The following is a 22,477-nucleotide window of genomic DNA, read 5'->3' as shown; positions in this document are numbered from 1 at the left end:
AAGGGCCATATACAACGCCCTACGTTAAGCGGAGACCCTGCTTCGCGACCAACCGGTTCTGATTCATTCAGACAACATCACCGCTGTGGCTCATGTAAACCGACAAGGCGGCACAAGGAGCAGGGTGGCGATGGTGGAAGCCACCAGAATTCTTCGCTGGGCGGAGAAATACGTTAGCGCACTGTCAGCAGTGTTCATTCCGGGAGTGGACAACTGGGAAGCAGACTTCCTCAGCAGGCACGACCTCCACACGGGAGAGTGGGGACTTCATCAAGAAGTCTTCACGCAGATTGCAAGTCGGTGGGAACTGCCACAGGTGGACATGATGGCATCCCGCCTCAACAAAAAGCTACAGAGGTATTGCGCCAGGTCAAGAGACCCTCAGGCGATAGCTGTGGACGCACTGGTGACACTGTGGGTGTTCCAGTCGGTCTATGTATTTCCTCCTCTTCCTCTCATACCCAAGGTGCTGAGAATCATAAGAAAAAGAGGAGTGAAAACAATACTCATTGTTCCGGATTGGCCAAGAAGGACTTGGTATCCAGATCTGCAAGAAATGCTCACAGAGGACCCGTGGCCTCTGCCTCTAAGACAGGACTTGTTGCAACAGGGGCCCTGTCTGTTCCAAGACTTACCGCGGCTGCGTTTGACGGCATGGCGGTTGAACGCCGGATCCTAGCAGAAAAAGGCATTCCGGATGAGGTCATTCCTACGCTGATAAAGGCTAGGAAGGACGTGACGGCTCAACATTATCACCGTATATGGCGGAAATATGTTGCTTGGTGTAAGGCCAGGAATGCCCCTACGGAGGAATTCCAGCTGGGCCATTTCCTTCACTTCCTACAGTCGGGAGTGACTTTGGGCCTAAAATTGGGTTCCATTAAGGTCCAGATTTCGGCCCTATCCATTTTCTTTCAAAAAGAACTGGCTTCTCTACCTGAAGTTCAGACGTTTGTAAAGGGAGTGCTGCATATTCAGCCCCCTTTTGTGCCTCCAGTGGCACCTTGGGATCTTAACGTGTTGTTGAGTTTCCTGAAATCACACTGGTTTGAACCACTCAAATCGGTGGAATTGAAATATCTCACGTGGAAGGTGGTCATGCTACTAGCCTTGGCTTCGGCTAGGCGTGTGTCAGAATTGGCGGCTTTGTCACATAAAAGCCCCTATCTGGTTTTCCATGCGGATAGAGCAGAATTGCGGACCCGCCCACAATTTCTGCCGAAGTGGTTTCATCCTTTCATATAAACCAACCTACTGTGGTGCCTGTGGCTACTACTGACTTGGAGGATTCCGAGTTAAATGATGTGGTCAGGGCTTTGAAGGTTTATGTAGCCAGAACGGCTAGGGTCAGGAAAACAGAATCTTTGTTTATCCTGTATGCTTCCAACTAGCTTGGGGCGCCTGCTTCAAAGCAAACTATTGCTCCCTGGATCTGTAACACGATTCAGCAGGCTCATTCTGCGGCTGGATTGCCGCTGCCTAAATCGGTTAAGGCCCATTCCACGAGGAAGGTGGGCTCTTCTTTGGCGGCTGCCCGAGGGGTCTCGGCATTACAGCTTTGCCGAGCGGCTACTTGGTCAGGGGAGAACACTTTTGCAAAGTTCTACAAGTTTGATACCCTGGCTGAGGAGGACCTTGTGTTTGCTCAATCGGTGCTGCAGAGTCATCCGCACTCTCCCGCCCGTTTGGGAGCTTTGGTATAATCCCCATGGTCCTTACGGAGTCCCCAGCATCCACTAGGACGTTAGAGAAAATAAGATTTTACTCACCGGTAAATCTATTTCTCGTAGTCCGTAGAGGATGCTGGGCGCCCGTCCCAAGTGCGGACTTCTTCTGCAATACTTGTATATAGTTATTGCTGCAATAAGGGCTATGTTATTGTTGCATCAGGGTTGAACTGATGCTCTGTTGTTGTTCATACTGTTAACTGGGTAAGTTTATCACAAGTTATACGGTGTGATTGGTGTGGCTGGTATGAGTCTTGTCCTGGATTATCAAAATCCTTTCCTTGTACTGTCAGCTCTTCCGGGCACAGTTTCTCTAACTGAGGTCTGGAGGAGGGACATAGAGGGAGGAGCCAGGGCACACCAGAATATAAATTCTTTCTTAAAGTGCCCATGTCTCCTGCGGAGCCCGTCTATTCCCCATGGTCCTTACAGAGTCCCCAGCATCCACTACGGACTACGAGAAATAGATTTACCGGTAAGTAAAATCTTATTTTTTTAGGTCCATGTTTACATACCATTTTTTTCTTAGTGAATTAGGCACTGAGATGTATTTTTTCCAGATACACCTCAGAAAAAAACACAGCATCAGGAGTAGCATTTACCAGCAATTTTTCTGAACTTTAACCCCCCTAGATCTCAAAAACTGTGAGGCCTAGAGAAGAAAAATGTGGCATCGGTTAGTAGCTCTGTGGTAGTATCAAGTGTACAAATTATCATGAAAATCTGAGTCGGCGGGTGTCATGCCTGGGTTCACTACGGTATGCCGGCGGTTGGGCTCCCGGGCGACCAGCCAGTATTTACCCTGCACAGAAACAAAATAACCCACCCAAATCTAACTCGCTGCAAATGTTATATCTGCCTCCCCTGCAGTGCACATGGTTTTGCCCAACTGCTAAAAAATTTCCTGCTGCGATCAACTTGGAATTACCCCCAATGTTTTATCCAAGTTATGTACATCACAAAATATGTACACAATATAAAGAGCGCAGTACAAGAGTAGATTTCTTATTGATTTTAAAGAAAAAAAAAAAAATATATATATATATATGAGTTAGTATGTACGTAAATATATTTTGTATATGTTTCTGGAGCTCTGCTATTTTTGTAACTCATTAAGTGTTGCATTATAGTAATGTGCTATATAAATAACTTAATAATAACATGTGCATATTGAGTTTTGGTTACAAACTGCATTATAAGAAAATAAAAGACACAGCACATTTGTTTATTCTCTTCTTCACAGAGCAATGTTTCAAAAACCATTCCTCACACTGGGTCTAAGAAGCAAAGGATAGTCAAGAGGCCAAGGAATACTGTAGGTAATAAAGGCAGATGAGGAGGATAAGTGCCAAGCTGAGGGTAAAGCAGCTTTGGAGCTTAGCATTGGGGAGGCCAAGCAAAATCAGTATATATGTGAAGAGTTGGACTGGCTCACAGGGGTACAGGGGCAACTACCGGTGGGCCCCACTGCCTACGGGGCCTACTCCTCCTGTAGGGATCAGGTCCCAGACTGTGCAATTAAATGATACATATGTTACCTTATACTGCACATAACTATGGTGTATTTTCTACAGTGCATTGCTGTTTTTAATCTGGTAAATTATCATGCATGCACTAGCAGTGTTTACTATATATGTTTATCAAGGGGCCAAGACCATTCACTCTCTAATGCTAAGGCAAACCAATGTGGTGGCTGACCACACCCCCTCTGGAGATTGACCACACCCCTAAACATGGGCCCCTACCACTGCATTTCCCCGGTGGGCGCTTTATGCCCCAGTCCAACACTGTATATGTGTAACATCATACTGTGTATAGCTGGTTTGATTAAGTGAAGTGCACTGTATTATCTTATGATGTCACTGTTTTGATAAAAATTCATGTAACGCTGTAATAGTGACTGTAACGGAGGATAAATTTATTGTTAGATTATAGCTGTTGTATTGATGTTATTTAAGTGTATAATAATAAAATATATAAGTGTATTTAAGGTGGTGAAGTGGGGGCACGAGGGTACTTCAGAGACTATTCTGGAAACCCCTCGTGCCGCTGGTGTTGGGCAGGGGTAACTGATTCAGGGAGAACGAGGCAGCGCGGGCCGCGCTGTGGAGGGCAAGAAACAAGGAAAAAACGACTGCGCGAGAGAGGAAGTTGGAGGCCGGTGACGCAGAAACCGGAGCGGGGAGCGGAGGTCCTGGGTACCGGAGCAGCTAAGTACAGAAGTGGACGGCGGGACCCGGCGCGACTGAGCAGAAGCAGCAGACTACTAATACCTGTATAAGGCTATACTGCTGCAGCGACCAAGGCACCGGGGACCACGGAGTCGGGGGAGTAGCAGCTGGGAGAGAAGGACTCCCCACCGGAGCAGTATCCGCCAGAGCCGCCCAGGGGGAGGAGCTGTCTGACGGAGGTCTCCCTTCCACTGATCTCTATGTGAAGAGGTGTGTCACGATCCGGGTATCTGGACGCCATTATTTACCTTTCAGGTGTCTCCTAAGGCTGGCTCAGCGTCCTAGGCCCGGTTCCCAGCTGTGTTGCTAGCATTCATATGTCATGTCTCATCTCTGCTGGTCCGTGGATATTGTCCTTCCAGTGCCCGGGCGACTGGCATGGCGTCACCAGCCGGCGGGGCCTCGGGCATCGTCTGTGTATTCTCAATGCATTACAGGTTATGTGGCACTCCTCATCTACTGCGGCCGCGGCCGTCCGCGCTGGAGGTCTGAGACGCAAGTCGGCATTCTCTGTGTTCACCGCCGTCATTACAGAGGAATCTCCATGTGGTGTTACAAACAAGGTTTCCCTCCACTGGCCGGTATGGGCGCAGCCCTCTTAGTTCTAGTCACATGATCCTGTCCTCCAATCCATAGCTCCGCTGAAGTCTGCCTATTGCTCATCCAATCCCTGCATACCTAAGGGTATAAAGGGATTGAGCCTGAACCAGGAAATCGTCAGTGCTTTGGTTGTCAAACCTTGTTTCCAGTCTCTCTCTCCTGTGGTTGTTTCCATTTCAGGTTTCCAGCTCCTGTTTCCAGAACCCACTAAGAGACCCGCACCAGCCTACCATCTTGCGGTGCAACCTGACTCTATAGTCTCCTGTGTTTGCTCCAGTCTCCAGCTACAGTCTCATCTGCTTTCAGTGGTCAGCTTCCAGCAGTGATCAGCTTTCTTAAAGAGCCGGTGCATACCATTGGTTACCTGCATACCATTGGTTACCTGCATACCATCGGTACCTGCAAACCATCGGTTCCTACATCTTCGCTCCCTAGCTTCATTCTACTATCTGGCTGGTTCCATCCAGCATCTACTCCATGTCTTAACACCTGGCTGGTTCCATCCAGCGTCCTCAGCAGCTACCTCAACTACAGTGCTACCAGCTTCCAGTGAAACATCTGCTGGTGTGTTCCTTGGTTATACCTCATACTACGGACGGGTCTGGTAAGGACATTCCATCTCTGGGACATTAAGAACTGTACCTACTGCTACCAGTACCCTGTGGCCTGTCACGATCCGGGTATCTGGACGCCATTTCTTACCTATCAGATGCCTCCTAAAACTGGCTCAGCGCTCCAGGACCGGATCCCATCTGTTATCCTGATGTGCACATTCCCGCATCCTCTCCTGTCTCTCTGGACACAGTCACAGTAACGCCTTATACATCTGGCATGGCGTCTCCCGCGGCCTCCGCCGCCGTCCCTGAGCTTCTGCATTCTGAGTGGCGATTACGTCAGCCGCGGCCTCCGCTGTGTCCGCGTGGTCGGATGTGCATCTGTCAGCCTGGCGTCTCCTGTCTCCGGTGGCCGGCGCCACCATTACTGTTTTCCAGACCACATGGTTTACAATCCAAACTTCCCTCCAAGTGTCTGCATGGGCGCAGCCATCTTGGATTCTGTCAGCTGATCTTTCCTACCAATCCGTTGTCAGTATTATTAATTTGCATAATTACCTAGCCAATGCCTTCCTTGCTGCAGGTATAAATAGGTTGTGCCTGAGCAAGGAAGGCGTCAGTGCTTTGGTTGTCAAACCTAGTTCCAGTTTGTCTCTCTTCTGTGAATGTCTTCCAGGTTCCAGCTCCTGTCTCCAGACTTCTGCTATAGAGACCCGCACCAGCATTCCATCTGCGGTGTAGCCTGACTCTCCGATCCATTCTGGACTCACCTGTTTCCAGCTACAACATCACCTGCTTCCAGCTCAGCTTCCAGCAGTGTACAGCTTCTCTTAAAGGGCCGGTGTCCTTTCTGCAGTTTACCACTCTCCACCGGTATTATTATTTCTCCGCTCTCAAATTCTACATTTCATCTACATTGCATCGCTCTCAAGCTTTATTTATTATTTAACTGGTTCCAGCCAGTATCCACTCCGTGCCAACACCTGTCTGGTTCTAACCAGTACCCACAGCAGCATTTTATCTACAGCAGTCCAGCTTTCCCTGGAACACCAGCTGGTACGACCCTGGGCTTTCCTCATTGCTACAGTTGAGCCTGGTAAGGACTTTCCAACTTGCAGATAATAAGAACTGTCTCATACCACCAGAGCTCTGTGGCCCCTGCCACCCTGTAGTACCCAGGAACTGTATTATTATTTCTCTGCTGATTTTTATGTTACTTTTTACTGCTACTGTGATGCATGGAGTTTGTCATAAATAAATATCATTGACTTTTACTCAAGTTGTCGTGGTCACGCCTTCGGGCGGTTTCTCTTCATGTTACTTACATGTCCAGGGGTCTGATACAACCTCCCAGGTTCCGGTACATCTCAGCCCCTACAACTGAGGCTGCCTTCCGTCAGCTCAGGCCCTCAGTTGTGACAGTAAGCACTGACCAAATGAATCCAGCCGGAGACCAGGATCAAGCGGCCAGGCCGATGCAAGAACTGGCAGCCCGACTTGAACATCAGGAGGCTGCACAGGGCCACATCATCCGCTGTCTCCAGGATCTCTCTACTCGGCTGGATGGGATTCAGACAACTCTCCGTGGATCAGACGCGTCCGGTGCGTCAACCACAGTGACTCCAGCTATAACCCCACCCACCTTACCCGTTTCTGCTCCACGTCTTCATCTTCCAACGCCAGCAAAATTTGACGGTTCCCCAAGATTCTGCAGGGGATTTCTCAACCAGTGTGAGATTCAGTTTGAGCTACAACCTGGCAATTTTCCCAGTGACCGTACAAAAATTGCCTACATCATTTCTCTTCTCAGTGGCTCAGCCCTTGATTGGGCATCACCGTTATGGGAGAGGTCCGACACCCTGCTATCCTCCTACACTGCATTCGTGTCAACATTCAGGCGCATCTTCGACGAGCCAGGCCGGGTAACTTCAGCTTCGTCTGAGATTCTCCGTTTACGCCAGGGATCACGTACTGTAGGACAATATCTTATACAGTTCCAGATCCTGGCATCCGAACTGGCATGGAACGACGAGGCCCTGTATGCTGCATTCTGGCATGGTTTATCTGAGTGTATTAAAGATGAGTTAGCTACCAGAGACTTACCCTCCAAGTTAGATGAGCTAATCTCACTTTGTACAAAAGTTGACTTACGTTTCAGAGAGAGAGCAACTGAGCGTGGAAGATCATCTGCTCCAAAATCTTCTGCTCCTCCTCCTCGCCAACTGTCACCAACTAAAGATGAGCCCATGCAAATTGGCCGTTCCCGTTTAACTCCTGCTGAGCGCCGAAGACGTCTCTCCGAGTCTCTCTGTCTTTATTGTGCAGCTCCGTCTCACACCATTAATGCTTGTCCCAAACGTCCGGGACTCCAGACCCTAGCTCGCCAAGGAGAGGGCCGGCTAGGAGTAATGATCTCCTCTCCATCCCCTCAAGATTGTAATCTCCCAGTCTCGCTTCAAGTTGCTCAACGTTATCAGAACGTCATTGCCCTCCTGGATTCCGGAGCAGCTGGGAACTTTATTACCGAAGCCTATGTTAAACGGTGGTCCCTACCCACCGAGAGACTTCCTTCCTACTTTTCCTTAACTGCCGTGGATGGCAGTAAAATTTTTGATACAGTTATTGCTCTAAGGACTCTACCAGTTCGTCTGAGAGTGGGAGTTCTTCATTCCGAACTTATTTCACTTTTAGTGATTCCAAGAGCCACACATCCTGTGGTCCTGGGCCTTCCATGGCTCCGTCTTCACAATCCTACAATTGATTGGACGAGTACGCAAATTCTGGCATGGGGTTCCTCCTGTGCTGAGACATGTTTGTTTAAAGTGTTGCCTGTCTGTTCTTCCTCCCCCAGGTCGTCTGATGTTCCACCTCCTCCATATCAAGATTTCACGGATGTGTTCAGTAAAGCTTCTGCTGATATCCTTCCTCCTCATAGAGAATGGGACTGCCCGATTGATCTCGTTCCAGGGAAGGTTCCACCTCGAGGCCGAACTTATCCGTTGTCTCTGCCTGAGACGCATTCTATGGAGGAATACATTAAAGAGAACCTAGCAAAGGGGTTCATTCGACCTTCTTCTTCTCCAGCCGGCGCAGGCTTCTTCTTTGTAAAAAAGAAAGATGGTGGTCTGCGGCCGTGCATCGACTACAGAGGTTTGAACGACATTACCATCAAGAACCGCTATCCTTTACCCCTGATTACTGAGCTCTTTGACAGAGTTAGCGGAGCTACCATCTTTACAAAGCTGGACTTGAGAGGTGCATACAATCTCATCCGGATCCGTGAGGGTGACGAGTGGAAGACCGCATTTAACACCCGTGACGGACATTATGAGTACCTCGTCATGCCCTTCGGATTGAGCAATGCTCCAGCTGTCTTCCAGCATTTCGTCAATGAGATCTTCAGAGACATTCTATACCGTCATGTCGTGGTCTATCTAGATGATATCCTCATTTTTGCCAACAATTTAGAGGAACATCGTTTTTGGGTAAAGGAGGTTCTGTCCCGTCTCCGTGTCAATCATCTCTACTGCAAATTAGAGAAATGCGTCTTTGAAGTCAAGTCCATTCCGTTTCTAGGGTACATTGTGTCCGGTTCCGGACTAGAGATGGATCCTGAGAAACTACAAGCAATCCAGAATTGGCCGGTACCCTTAACCCTCAAAGGGGTCCAGAGGTTCTTAGGGTTCGCCAATTATTACCGAAAGTTTATACGAGACTTTTCCACCATTGTGGCGCCTATTACTGCTTTCACCAAGAAGGGTGCTAACCCGTCCAAGTGGTCTGAAGAAGCCATGCAAGCTTTTCATCTTTTGAAACAGAGGTTCATCTTTGCGCCTGTCCTGAAACAGCCTGACATCGACTCTCCTTTCATCTTAGAGGTGGATGCCTCCTCCGTTGGAGTAGGAGCGGTGTTATCTCAGAGGGCTAAAGATGGCCATTTACATCCTTGCAGTTTCTTCTCCCGGAAGTTCTCCCCAGCGGAGCGCAACTATGCCATTGGCGACCAGGAGTTGCTAGCCATCAAGCTCGCTCTAGTGGAGTGGAGATATCTGTTGGAGGGAGCTTCTCATTCAATCACCATACTTACAGACCACAAGAACCTTCTATATCTAAAAGGCGCACAATGTCTCAACCCTCGTCAGGCCAGATGGGCACTTTTCTTTTCCAGATTCGACTTTAAAGTCCAGTTCTGTCCGGGCTCTCAGAATCGCAAGGCCGATGCCCTTTCCCGCTCATGGGAGCAAGAAAATGAGTCAGAGTCTTCAGACAAGCATCCTATTATAAATCCGTTGGCATTCTCCACGGTAGGGATGGACTCTACGCCCCCATCAGGGAAAAGTTTTGTGAAGCCGACACTAAGGAAGAAGCTCATGCATTGGGCCCATGCTTCCCGCTTTGCCGGACATACAGGTATCCAAAAAACCCTGGAGTTTATCTCTAGGTCCTATTGGTGGCCAACTCTGAAAAAGGACGTTTTGGAGTTTATTGCATCTTGCCCAAAGTGTGCCCAACATAAAGTATCCCGCCAGTCGCCTGCGGGGCAACTGGTTCCACTATCTGTTCCCCGTCGACCATGGACCCATTTGTCGATGGATTTTATTACAGATTTGCCCATGTGCAACAAGTTCAATACCATCTGGGTGGTAGTTGACCGGTTCACCAAGATGGCACACTTCATTCCTCTCACCGGTCTTCCGTCAGCTTCCAAGTTGGCTCAAGTATTCATACAAGAGATCTTCCGACTCCATGGTCTTCCAGAGGAAATTATCTCAGATCGAGGAGTTCAATTCACAGCCAAATTCTGGCGAAGTTTATGTCAAGTCCTCCAAGTCAAGCTAAAGTTTTCCACGGCTTACCATCCTCAGACCAATGGTCAAACTGAGAGGGTGAATCAGGACTTGGAGTCCTTCCTCCGCATCTATGTGTCCTCCTCTCAAGATGACTGGGTTCAATTACTTCCCTGGGCCGAGTTCTGTCATAACAACCAGTATCATTCTTCATCTTCTTCAACACCATTCTTCACCAACTTTGGATTCCACCCTAAAGTCCCTGAGTTCCAACCGCTTCCAGCAACTTCTGTTCCCGCAGTGGATATCACCTTGTATCAGTTTGCCAATATCTGGAAGAGCGTACGATCAGCTCTGCTCAAGGCATCGTTCAGGTACAAGAAGTTTGCGGATAAGAAGCGTCGAGCAGTTCCTGCTCTCAAGGTGGGTGATCGGGTATGGTTATCCACGAAGAATTTGAGGTTGAGAGTTCCCAGTATGAAGTTTGCACCTCGCTTCATCGGTCCTTTTAAAATTGATCAAGTCATCAATCCTGTTGCTTACAGACTCCAGTTACCTCCTTTCTTAAAAATACCCAGGACATTCCATGTTTCCCTGTTGAAACCGCTAATCTTGAATCGGTTTCATTCCTCACTTCCTCCAACTCCGAAAGTCCAAACTCAACGAGGCGTTGAGTATGAAGTGGCCAAGATCCTGGACTCACGTCACCGTTACGGTCAACTTCAGTATCTTATTGACTGGAAGGGTTATGGCCCTGAGGAACGTTCATAGACCAATGCTTCTGATGTCCATGCTCCTGCCTTGGTCCGGAGATTCCATTCCAAGTTTCCTCAAAAGCCAAAGAAGTGTCCTGGGGCCACTCCTAAAGGGGGGGGGTGCTGTCACGATCCGGGTATCTGGACGCCATTTTTTACCTATCAGATGCCTCCTAAGGCTGGCTCAGCGCTCCAGGACCGGATCCCATCTGTTATCTTGATATGCACATTCCCGCATCCTCTCCTGTCTCTCTGGACGCAGTCACAGTAACGCCTTATACATCTGGCATGGCGTCTCCCGCGGCCTCCGCCGCCGTCCCTGAGCTTCTGCATTCTGAGTGGCGATTACGTCAGCCGCGGCCTCCGCTGTGTCCGCGTGGTCGGATGTGCATCTGTCAGCCTGGCGTCTCCTGTCTCCGGTGGCCGGCGCCGCCATTACTGTTTTCCAGACCACATGGTTTACAATCCAAACTTCCCTCCAAGTGTCTGCATGGGCGCAGCCATCTTGGATTCTGTCAGCTGATCTTTCCTACCAATCCGTTGTCAGTATTATTAATTTGCATAATTACCTAGCCAATGCCTTCCTTGCTGCAGGTATAAATAGGTTGTGCCTGAGCAAGGAAGGCGTCAGTGCTTTGGTTGTCAAACCTAGTTCCAGTTTGTCTCTCTTCTGTGAATGTCTTCCAGGTTCCAGCTCCTGTCTCCAGACTTCTGCTATAGAGACCCGCACCAGCATTCCATCTGCGGTGTAGCCTGACTCTCCGATCCATTCTGGACTCACCTGTTTCCAGCTACAACATCACCTGCTTCCAGCTCAGCTTCCAGCAGTGTACAGCTTCTCTTAAAGGGCCGGTGTCCTTTCTGCAGTTTACCACTCTCCACCGGTATTATTATTTCTCCGCTCTCAAATTCTACATTTCATCTACATTGCATTGCTCTCAAGCTTTATTTATTATTTAACTGGTTCCAGCCAGTATCCACTCCGTGCCAACACCTGTCTGGTTCTAACCAGTACCCACAGCAGCATTTTATCTACAGCAGTCCAGCTTTCCCTGGAACACCAGCTGGTACGACCCTGGGCTTTCCTCATTGCTACAGTTGAGCCTGGTAAGGACTTTCCAACTTGCAGATAATAAGAACTGTCTCATACCACCAGAGCTCTGTGGCCCCTGCCACCCTGTAGTACCCAGGAACTGTATTATTATTTCTCTGCTGATTTTTATGTTACTTTTTACTGCTACTGTGATGCATGGAGTTTGTCATAAATAAATATCATTGACTTTTACTCAAGTTGTCGTGGTCACGCCTTCGGGCGGTTTCTCTTCATGTTACTTACATGTCCAGGGGTCTGATACAACCTCCCAGGTTCCGGTACATCTCAGCCCCTACAACTGAGGCTGCCTTCCGTCAGCTCAGGCCCTCAGTTGTGACATGGCCGTTGCCAACCCGTAGTTCTCCAGGAACTGTTTTTACCAAATCTGCTGTATATCTTCATTGACTTATTACTGCTGTGATTACATGGAGTTCTGTTAATAAATACTTATTGACTTTTAATCCTGGTTGTCATGGTCACGCCTTCGGGCAACCTTTCTACATCCTACTCGTATGTCCAGGGGTCTGATAAAACTTCCGAAGTTTAGCTTCACCCCAGCCCCTACAACTGAGGCTTCCTCCTGTCAGCTCAGGCCCTCAGTTGTGACAAGGTGTGAGTACCCGCTGGGGAGCCGCCCAGTAGGGGGAGGACACAATATAGATACACACCCATCCTCGGTGTCAGTGTCAGCCAGCATAGTCGCCCAGCAGTAGGGAGAGAGACATATAGCTTCTGGGGAGAGCGCACCACAGCAGCACCGATTCATAGCACAGAGTCATATACCCTTCAGCAGATTCACAGTCTGTACAACAGTTACCACTGGCAACCCCTCTGTCAGATATGATATCACCCTTCACCCTCTGAGTGAGCACTGTAGGGAGACAAGGACTCACCCTGACTCACCCTCCGTTATATGTTAGTGCCCCTGAGGAGCAACCGCGCTGGTGGTAGGCCAGGGAAGTGAGCTCCATCTGCTATTGTACTGAACTATCCACCCCGATAGGGGTCCTAGAAAACTATAGCTATATACTGCTTAGCTCCACATTATAGGAGAACTGCAAGGTTGAACCTATACCACCGTATCATTCTGCACTGCATTAGTTAGAGTGTATCGTATAGTGGGTACAGCAAAAACTATCCCCCACCGAGAGGATCAGCATTCCAAATCTGGGGGTAGACTGGGATCCGCCACGATCACCGAGGCGACAGTTGAGATTTACTACACTGCAGGGGCCATTTATCTAAAGGATACAATAGGAGAACTAGGAGAACTTTACCCCTTTCTATAACTACAGACCTGGCTATGGATATATAATTGTAAGCATCAGCACAAAGGAACCATCTACTACTTAACATATTCTCCAGGGCCCAACGTGTGCACCAACGAACCACTCGAGTGTAGTGAAAGGACAAACACTAGTGTTACCTTCGTGCGCGCGTCTAAGCTAAAGGTACTATTCGTGTCCTGGATGTTTTTTTATTTATAACCGGTTTCCAATGTTTTTTTGTAGTGCATAAAGAAACTAGTGTATATACAGAGAGTATAATATTATTAAAACGTTCAGATACATAGTTATAAATGTGAAGAACATAATACAAGAACGCTACTTAGAAAAGTAGTTGTGTGTTATGTGTATTATTATTTACTAAACTTACCTGTCCATCGGAATTCCGGAGAAACTCGCTGGAACGGGTCTGAAAGACAACAAAGACGATTATAGGTAATTAAAGTTAAAGTATATGCTGTATAACCTTTGCTGTATAAAATTTAGTATAACTTCATAGTACAGGCTTTCCAAAGCAAGCCCAACCCCAAAACCGCTTGGGTGGAGGCACGCCTTAGACTTAATTATTGGTAATCTCATTTCCCAGGGTAGTCGCGAGCAGGGAGAGGTTACATTTGGAGGCACTGCTGAGATCTCGACAGAAGACAACACCCACTCAGGAGTTCCTGGTAACAATTTGGACCATGGAGGAGGTCACTGTGACGGATATCTATAGATGGTGTAGGGAGAAGGGAGTGGAGCCTCTATGCAGTTTTGTTCTTATCTGACCGCTTACCTTGGTTAATGATGACTCAGCATTACGGGCGGTGGGAAACTTTTATGGCATCAGTCAGCCCTGTGTGGTGGATTGGTGGAAAGAACAGTCAGGTGATACCTATGCTATATTTATTAGTAATAGGAACCCATTGGATAAGACTTTAATCCCCTTCATGGTAGTAGTGGAGGGGGTTGTTGGGGGGAAAGTGCAAGTGCTATGGCCAGAAGGGGAGGAGATGGTAGCAGCCGAGGCCATCTCGGGAGGTGATTCAGGTACCGGGCTTCTGCTGATAGGGGATTCCCCTCCTATGGATGACACCCAAGAGGCTTCAGTGAATGAGGAGGATGTCTCAGGTACAGGAGTAGAAGTGGTAGTAGACAAGCTGGTTAGCCAACTGGAGCATTGGCATTATGAGGGAGGATACCGTAGACTAAGAATATTCTTGGGAATTACCCCAGTACCTGCTGGAGAGGAGACTTATGACACTTGGCGGGAGGCTGCCATTCAGCATTCGGAGGAATGGCACGGCCCAGAGCATATAAAAAAACAGCGAATAGTAGAGAGCTTACGGGGACCTGCTATGAGGGTAATACAGGCTACTAGGAGGAGTAAAGTGACCGCCACGTTAAAGGATTATATCGCAGCTCTGGACTTCTCTTATGGAACACTCAAGGATGTTGGAGATTTGTTAGCTCGACTGAATCGGACGTATCAGGAGCCGGGGGAGATGTTGACCCACTATATTTATAGGGTGGATCGACTAATCTACCAGATCGTCGACAAAGGAGGCATTGACAAGGGGGCAGTAGACGAGCGCCGTATGAGACAGGTGTTAAAAGGAGCCATGACTAACCACCCCGTGGCCCAGAGGTTACGATGCACTATGGCCCGTGGACCTCCGCCTACTCTGACTGAATTGGTCGAGGTTAAATTAGAAGAAATCCAGATAGACACTAGAGAAAAGAATATTAAAAGAGTGAAGGTGGTATTACCTACTCCATCCCTTCCTACTATGGACGAGAGGCTGTTGAAGCTGCCTGAAAAACAAAATAAAAAAATCGATCAGCTGATTGCTCTACAATCAAGCTCCCAGTCCAATTCAGGCTGGCCTGTCATTAGAGGAAGGGGAATGAGCCAGGGAAGTAGGAGTCGGAAGCCCATTATATGTTACAGCTGCGGGCAGCCAGGGCATAGGTCTTTTGAATGTCCCGGAATGGGAGCCGGCCGGGGAGGAAATACAAATCACTCCACGCCGCAACCAGACCACCAACTGTAAAACTTCAGTGGGAGTGCTGTGACCCCCTCACAGGCTTCCCAATTATAAACGTTCGAGCAATGGGGAGTGCACAGTGGGTAGACAATATCCCAGAAAGTCTTATGGATCCTGCCCCCCTCATCAAGGCTATGATAAACGGACAAGATTGTACAATATTAATGGACAGCGGGTCTCAAGTGTCTATCGTCTTCGAATCCTGGTACAGGGAACACTTGGCTGATGTACCCATTCAACCCCTTAGTGGCTTCACTGTATGGGGATTAAGCGAACAAAAGTACCCCTATTTAGGGTATATCATTACCCAAATTTCCTTCGAGCCTGGACTGATCACCCCTAATGAAACAGTACCGTTAATAGCCTTAGTCTGTCCTGACTCTCCGGGGGATAATGGGCAGTTACCAGCAATAGTAGGAACTAATACTAACCTGTTCCAAAACCTAAGTCGATGGTGTGTGAAGCAAGAGAGGGGCCATCACTTTGATGGAGTGGAACAAAATCACGAAGACAATTACCGATGTCACAGAATTGAAAGTCGTCGTGTAGTCAACGATGGGACTAGGATTTTTTCGGATGTTTCATCCGGGGATGTTGACTTAGAAGTATGCTTTAAGGGCAGTGATATTTATTCAGCAAGTAAACAACTACTAATGGAACAGATACAGTTAAGGGAATCCGTCTTCTCTAAGAGTGACTGGGATCTGGGTACCGCTACTGGAGTAGAACATCACATTACACTGACGGATAACACCCCTTTCCGGGAGAGGTTGAGAAGGTTAGCTCCAGCTGACTTTGACGACGTAAGGGAGCACCTATGTAATTTATTGGAGAACCATGTAATAGCCGACTCGGAAAGTCCGTACGCATCCCCTATAGTGGTCGCTCGCAAGAAGAGTGGAAAGATCAGGCTATGCATAGATTATCGCACATTAAATAGTCGAACTGTGCCGGATCAGTATACGGTTCCAAAAGTGGACAAAGCCCTAGATCGCTTACACGGGAGTAAATGGTTCTCTGTGCTTGATCTCCGATGCGGCTACTATCAGATCCCAATGAGCCGGAATGACAGAGCAAAGACCGCCTTCATTTGCCCGATAGGATTCTTTGAGTTTCTAAAGATGCCCCAAGGCATAAAAGGAGCCCCCGCTACGTTTCAACGAACCATGGAAAAAACTGTCGGGGACATGTGCTACCGTGAGGTCTTGGTGTACCTCGATGACATCATAGTTTTCGGAAAAGATCTAGAAGAGCACAATGAGAGGCTACTTAAAGTACTTGATCGACTTCAGGCACGCGGCTGAAATTGTCCATTGAAAAATGTAAGCTCTGTCAGTCATCTGTCAAATATTTAGGGCATATAGTGAGCAGGCAAGGCATATCCACGGATCCGGAAAAAGTGGTGACTGTGAAGAACTGGCCCCGACCTGAAAATCTGAAAGATCTAAGATCCTTTCTCGGATTCTGTGGTTACTATCGCAAATTCGTGCCACAGTATGCTGTAATTGCCAGACCCCTGACTGAGTTGACCTGAGGGTATCCCCCTGTTACCAGATGATCACACCCTACAAGGTCGGATCGGGAAAACCTTTATTATAAGCCCCGAGAGCCATTTGGAGAAAGATGGACCGCATCCTGTGAGGAAGCTTTTAACCAGCTAAAAGATAGTCTTACCAAATCTCCTGTATTGGCATATGTACAACCCGACTTACCTTATGAGGTCCATATAGATGCCTCTTTTGAGGGCCTAGGGGGGGGGGTTGTATCAGCTACATGGGAAACAGTTACACCCCATTGCGTATATTAGTAGAGGATTGTCAACAAGTGAACGAAATTACCCCGCACATAAATTGGAGTTTTTGGCTCTTAAATGGGCTGTGAGTGAAAAATTCCACGATTACTTATACGGGGCACAGTTTACCGTACAAACGGATAACAACCCGTTGACGTATATCCAGTCATCCGCGAAATTGGACTCTACTGGCCATCGGTGACTGGCTGCCCTAACTAACTATGACTTTACCATCAAATATCGTCCAGGGGCTAACAATCACGATGCTGATGCTCTATCCCGTTTATCTCACGAAGATGGCTCTGTACAAGAAGATGAGTGGATCGAAGTGCCTGCTGCCGCGGTTAAGGGGTTATGCCAACATATAAGTGTTAACCAAAATCACGAACAAGCTGCGATATTGTCCACTGGAGCGTCAGCTGCGGCCACCCCCCCCCCCCCTCCTACTGTTGGTTAAGTCGTATGGAATTGGAGGGTTTAGATATGAGATGGTTAGATCACAAGGGGAGGATCAAGATATCTTTGCCTTGTTGAGACTGGTAGAGAATCCCAATCTTCCAGTGGTGTGGTCGTACATGTCACCAGCCTCAAAAATGTTATGGCGACAACGTCCCAAGTTGAGGATATTGAAGGATGTGTTATATAGGACTGTTCGGAAGAGTGACGGAAGAGTTAACTTGCAGTTGATCTTGCCTACCCGGTATAAACAGATGGTACTGACTGCATTACATGATCAGCATGGTCATTTGGGATACGATAAGACTCAGGGATTAATGGCTGACCGTTTTTTCTGGCCCTTTATGAACAAAGAAATAGAGCAGTTTTGTTGGACTTGCGGTAATTGTATTCTGCGGAAAACACTACCTACCAACAGGGCTGCTCCGTTAGTGAACATCAGCAGCTTGGGGCCGATGGAGTTAGTCTGTAAAGATTTTTTTACTTTGGAAGGCCACGAAGGACAAGATAGCCACCTCTTGGTGGTAACGGATCATTTTACACGTTATGCCCAAGTGTATATAACATCCAATCAGAGAGCTGGGACAGTTGCCCACATCTTATGGGAAAAGTTTTTCGTCCATTATGGCCTACCAGCACGGATTCACTCCGATCAAGGATGAGAGTTAGAGAGCCAGTTAATTAGAGAGTTGTGTAAATGCTGTGGAATTCAAAAATCCTGGACCACACCCTATCATCCTCAAGGTGATCCTCAACCTGAGCGATTTAACAGGACACTGTTAAATATGCTTGGTACGCTAGGAACCAAGAGGAAGTACCAGTGGAAACGCCATGTCTCTACCTTAGTGCACGCATATAATTGGAATAAGGGAAAGTTGAGGACTGCGCTTTTTCTGCTTTACTCAGTGACTTCAAGCTGCTATGGAGAAAGGGGAGGATTCCACTATATTCCCTAATGATACGACTAAACACACAAAAGAGATATCTCCCAGCGCTAAAACTAAATAGAGTAAATTGACTTAAAAATTTACTTAAAAATACTCATCAGGCATCAATCATAACAGGAGAATTATAAATTGTAAATAAAATTCTTTTATTTAGAGTATAGTATAAAATAATCTCTTGTTCATTCATTCATAAAATAGTCCTAAAATGATTCTAGTGGGTCCTAATACCGGTATACTGAAAATAAAATACAAGACAATGACAAAACACACACAGAACATGTAAAACCTGTGATACGCTCTCCTAAGCGATTAACTCACAAAGTTATTGTGGATATGCTCCCAAATGTATCCAGCTATTGCATAGTATATGGTCATATACCTCCCAGACTGGAGTGATTTTCCATGTAAATGAACAGATTTGTTCTGACCAAACAGCAAACAGCAAAACAGCAGTCTTGAATATAGTCAATTCAGATTGTAGAGACGCCCTGTTTCATTGTCTGCCGGCAGACACCCGTGGTTTATGGGCTCCGTGTGACTTGAAGTAAGTGACTCTTCAATTGCTATACCAGGGATAAAAATACCCACTGGACTCAGAGGATATTAATCTGAATTGACTATATTCAAGACTGCTGTTTTGCTGTTTGCTGTTTGGTCAGAACAAATCTGTTCATTTACATGGAAAATCAATGGTCATATACCTCCCAGACTGGAGTGATTTTCCATGTAAATGAACAGATTTGTTCTGACCAATGTTATTATCGAGACCAAGAATGTTTAATGGAGGAGTTTGCTTCTGAGCATGATCATCGAGAACCCAAAATTATCGATTCCACCCCTACGGGGAAATTGAACGAGGGAAGTTAGGGAATAGGGGAAGACTCTGAGTTGTTAGACGTCTCCCAGGGAGGATTAGAGGTAGTGTCTGAAGGACTACCTAATTCACCTCGACCACAACGAATTCGGAAGCTCCCAAGAATTTTAACCTATGAGCAGTTGGGCACACCCACGGAAATTCCCTTGGTTATACACCCTAATTTGATAAGGTCATGGCCGTATTTTGGTTTTAGTGCGTGTAATTAATAGATGGAACAGTATCGCTCTTAAGTATATGGTGATGTTCACTCTTTTCAGAAGTGCAAATCACCAGGGGGAGAATGTAACGCTGTAATAGTGACTGTAACGGAGGATAAGTTTATTGTTAGATTATAGCTGTTGTATTGATGAAGTTTAAGTGTATAATAATAAAATTTATAAGTGTATTTAAGGTGGTGAAGTGGGGGCACGAGGGTACTTCAGAGACTATTCTGGAAACCCCTCGTGCCGCTGTAGTTGGGCAGGGGTAACTGATTCGGGGAGAAAGAGGCAGTGCGGGCCGCGCTGTGGAGGGCAAGAAACAGAAGGAAAAAACGACTGCGCTGCAGCGCGAGAGAGGAAGTTGGAGGCCGGTGACGCAGAAACCGGAGCGGGGAGCGGAGGTCCTGGGTACCGGAGCGGCTAAGTACAGAAGTGGACGGCAGGACCCGGCACGACTGAGCAGAAGCAGCAGACTACTAATACCTGTATAAGGCTATACCGCTGCAGCGACCAAGGCACCGGGGACCACGAAGTCGGGGGAGTAGCAGCTGGGAGAGAAGGACTCCCCACCAGAGCAGTATCCGCCAGAGCCACCCAGGGGGAGGAGCTGTCCGACAGAGGTCTCCCTTCCACTGATCTCTATGCGAAGAGGTGTGAGTACCCGCTGGGGAGCCGCCCAATAGGGGGAGGACACAATAGAGATACACACCCATCCTCGGTGTCAGTGTTAGCCAGTATAGTTGCCCAGCAGTAGGGAGAGAGACATATAGCTTCTGGGGAGAGCGCACCACAGCAGCACCGATTCATAGCACAGAGTCATATACCCTTCAGCAGATTCACAGTCTGTACAACAGTTACCACTGGCAACCCCTCTGTCAGATATGATATCACCCTTCACCCTCTGAGTGAGCATTGTAGGGAGACAAGGACTCACCCTGACTCACCCTCTGTTATATGTTAGTGCCCCTGAGGAGCAACCGCGCTGGTGGTAGGCCAGGAAAGTGAGCTCCATCTGCTATTGTACTGAACTATCCACCCCGATAGGGGTCCTAGAAAACTATAGCTATATACTGCTTAGCTCCACATTATAGGAGAACTGCAAGGTTGAACCTATACCATCGTATCATTCTGCACTGCATTAGTTAGAGTGTATCGTATAGTGGGTACAGCAAAAACTATCCCCCACCGAGAGGATCAGCATTCCAAATTTGGGGGTAGACCGGGATCCGCTACAATCACCGAGGCGACAGTTGAGATTTACTACACTGCAGGGGCTATTTAGCTGAAGGATACAATATAACAACAGACCTGGCTATGGATAAATAATTGTAAGCATCAGCACAAAGGAACCATCTACTACTTAACATATTCTCCAGGGCCCCAACGTGTGCACCAACGAACCACTCGAGTGTAGTGAAAGGACAAAGACTAGTATTACCATCGCGCGCGCGTCTAAGCTAAAGGTACTATTCGTGTCCCGGTTTTTTTTTTCTTTATAACCGGTTTCCAATGTTTTTTTGTAGTGCATGCAGAAACTAGTGTATATACAGAAAGTATAATATTATTAAAACGTTCAGATACATAGTTATAAATGTGAAGAACATAATACAAGTACGCTACTTAGAAAAGTAGTTGTGTGTTGTTATTATTATTTACTAAACTTACCTGTCCATCGGAATTCCGGAGAAACTCGCTGGAACAGGTCTGAAAGACAACAAAGACGATTATAGGTAATTTTAAAGTTAAAGTATATGCTGTATAACCTTTGCTGTATAAAATTTAGTATAACTTCATACTACGGGCTTTCCAAAGCAAGCACAACATCAAAAGCGCTGGGGTGGAGGCACGCCTTAGACTTAATTATTGGTAACCTCATTTCCCAGGGTAGTCGCGAGCAGGGAGGGGTTACATTCAAAAGCTGTATTTGCTCACAGAAACAATCTGCCACAAATGTATTTTAAAGAAAAGTGTAAGAATAAGGCATTCTCTACAAGACCTGTACACCAAATGTGTCAAATTAGTGTAAAGCTGGCCACCACACATCTAAAGACCAACCAACCAACCAATTTGCTCGTTGAACGAAAATCTGGTAACGTAGGGATATAACCAATTTGTCCAATCCACATTATTCATCCGTTTAACATCATTTATGAGTAAATGGACGGTTTTCATTTGCTCCCATACATTACTAGATTTTCGTTCTAACCAGCCAACTGGTTGGCTGGTTGGAAAGATAATCTTAAAGCTGGGTACACATTAGATGATGTGTGCACCCAGCGACATCCGCAATGACGGAATCAGGCAGTGGAGCTGGCATCAAAAAGTGCATACACACTTGCCGATGCCGGCAGCGACTAAGTGACGGCGGCAGCCATGCAGCATTCGGCATCCCACATCGGCCATGCATGTAGAGCCAACAGAGATTGTCACTGATTACCTGTGGGAGCGCGCATCGTCAGCAACATAGTGTGCACACTGGACGATTTGAATGTTTTGTTGTTCCGACTTGTCAGAATCGGGCAAATTGTTCAAAATATTGTCTAACGTGTACCCAGCATGAGATGTGTGGCCAACTTAAGCCATAGTTTTTGGGGAAAATCTTGGATGCAGGGACACACATGGTCCTGCTCTATAACAGATGCATAATTGTTGCTTTTGTGCATAAATCACTTCAGATTTCATAATTCAAAAACACAAATTCAATGTAATTGAGAGACATTGGACTGCCATTTTCGAAGGTTTGACCCGCTTGTACCCAATAGGCAACTCAATCCATAAAGGGCATCACCTAATAGAAGCCTGTGGGCTTCTTTTGGCATAATTCCCCTGAGAAGGACTCCTATAGGATCTCTCCCAGTGTCTCTGTACCTCATGCACAAGGCCTTAGAAAGCTGGTCCGGGCTTGGGTCCTTTTTAGGTGTGTAGTGTACGGTCGCCTACACTAGTGGGGATGGGATTATGTAATATATGTCCTTTATTATTAGTGTCCTCTGGCAGGGGTCATTTTTATGTTTTGAGAGCCCTTAAAATATTCAGAGAAGCTACAGATGCAAAGGAAACCATTCAGAATACAAGCTTCAAGGTTAGCAGACCCGCAATCAGTATAAATGGCTCGTCAGCTGAAATGCAAGCTGGAACTAGCTGG

At 47.1% G+C, this 22,477-nt stretch overlaps 1 long non-coding RNA gene across 1 annotated transcript in view; it reads right to left on the bottom strand.

The window, feature by feature from the left end:
- LOC134909766 (uncharacterized) overlaps positions 1 to 22,477 on the bottom strand; it is a 90,113-nt gene that overhangs the window by 5,289 nt on the left and 62,347 nt on the right. Inside the window, exons 3-4 of the long non-coding RNA XR_010176023.1 lie at positions 20,998 to 21,036; positions 13,404 to 13,442 (exon numbers count right to left, since the gene is read on the bottom strand). This is a non-coding gene — a long non-coding RNA (uncharacterized LOC134909766). The remainder of the gene's footprint in view (positions 1 to 13,403; positions 13,443 to 20,997; positions 21,037 to 22,477) is intronic.

The sequence above is a fragment of the Pseudophryne corroboree genome, chromosome 4, assembly GCF_028390025.1.
Source record: "Pseudophryne corroboree isolate aPseCor3 chromosome 4, aPseCor3.hap2, whole genome shotgun sequence".
In the NCBI taxonomy this organism is placed as follows: Eukaryota; Metazoa; Chordata; class Amphibia; order Anura; family Myobatrachidae; genus Pseudophryne; species Pseudophryne corroboree.
The sequence above is the reverse complement of the archived record's forward strand: the minus strand, read 5'-3'. Positions and strand labels throughout refer to the sequence as shown.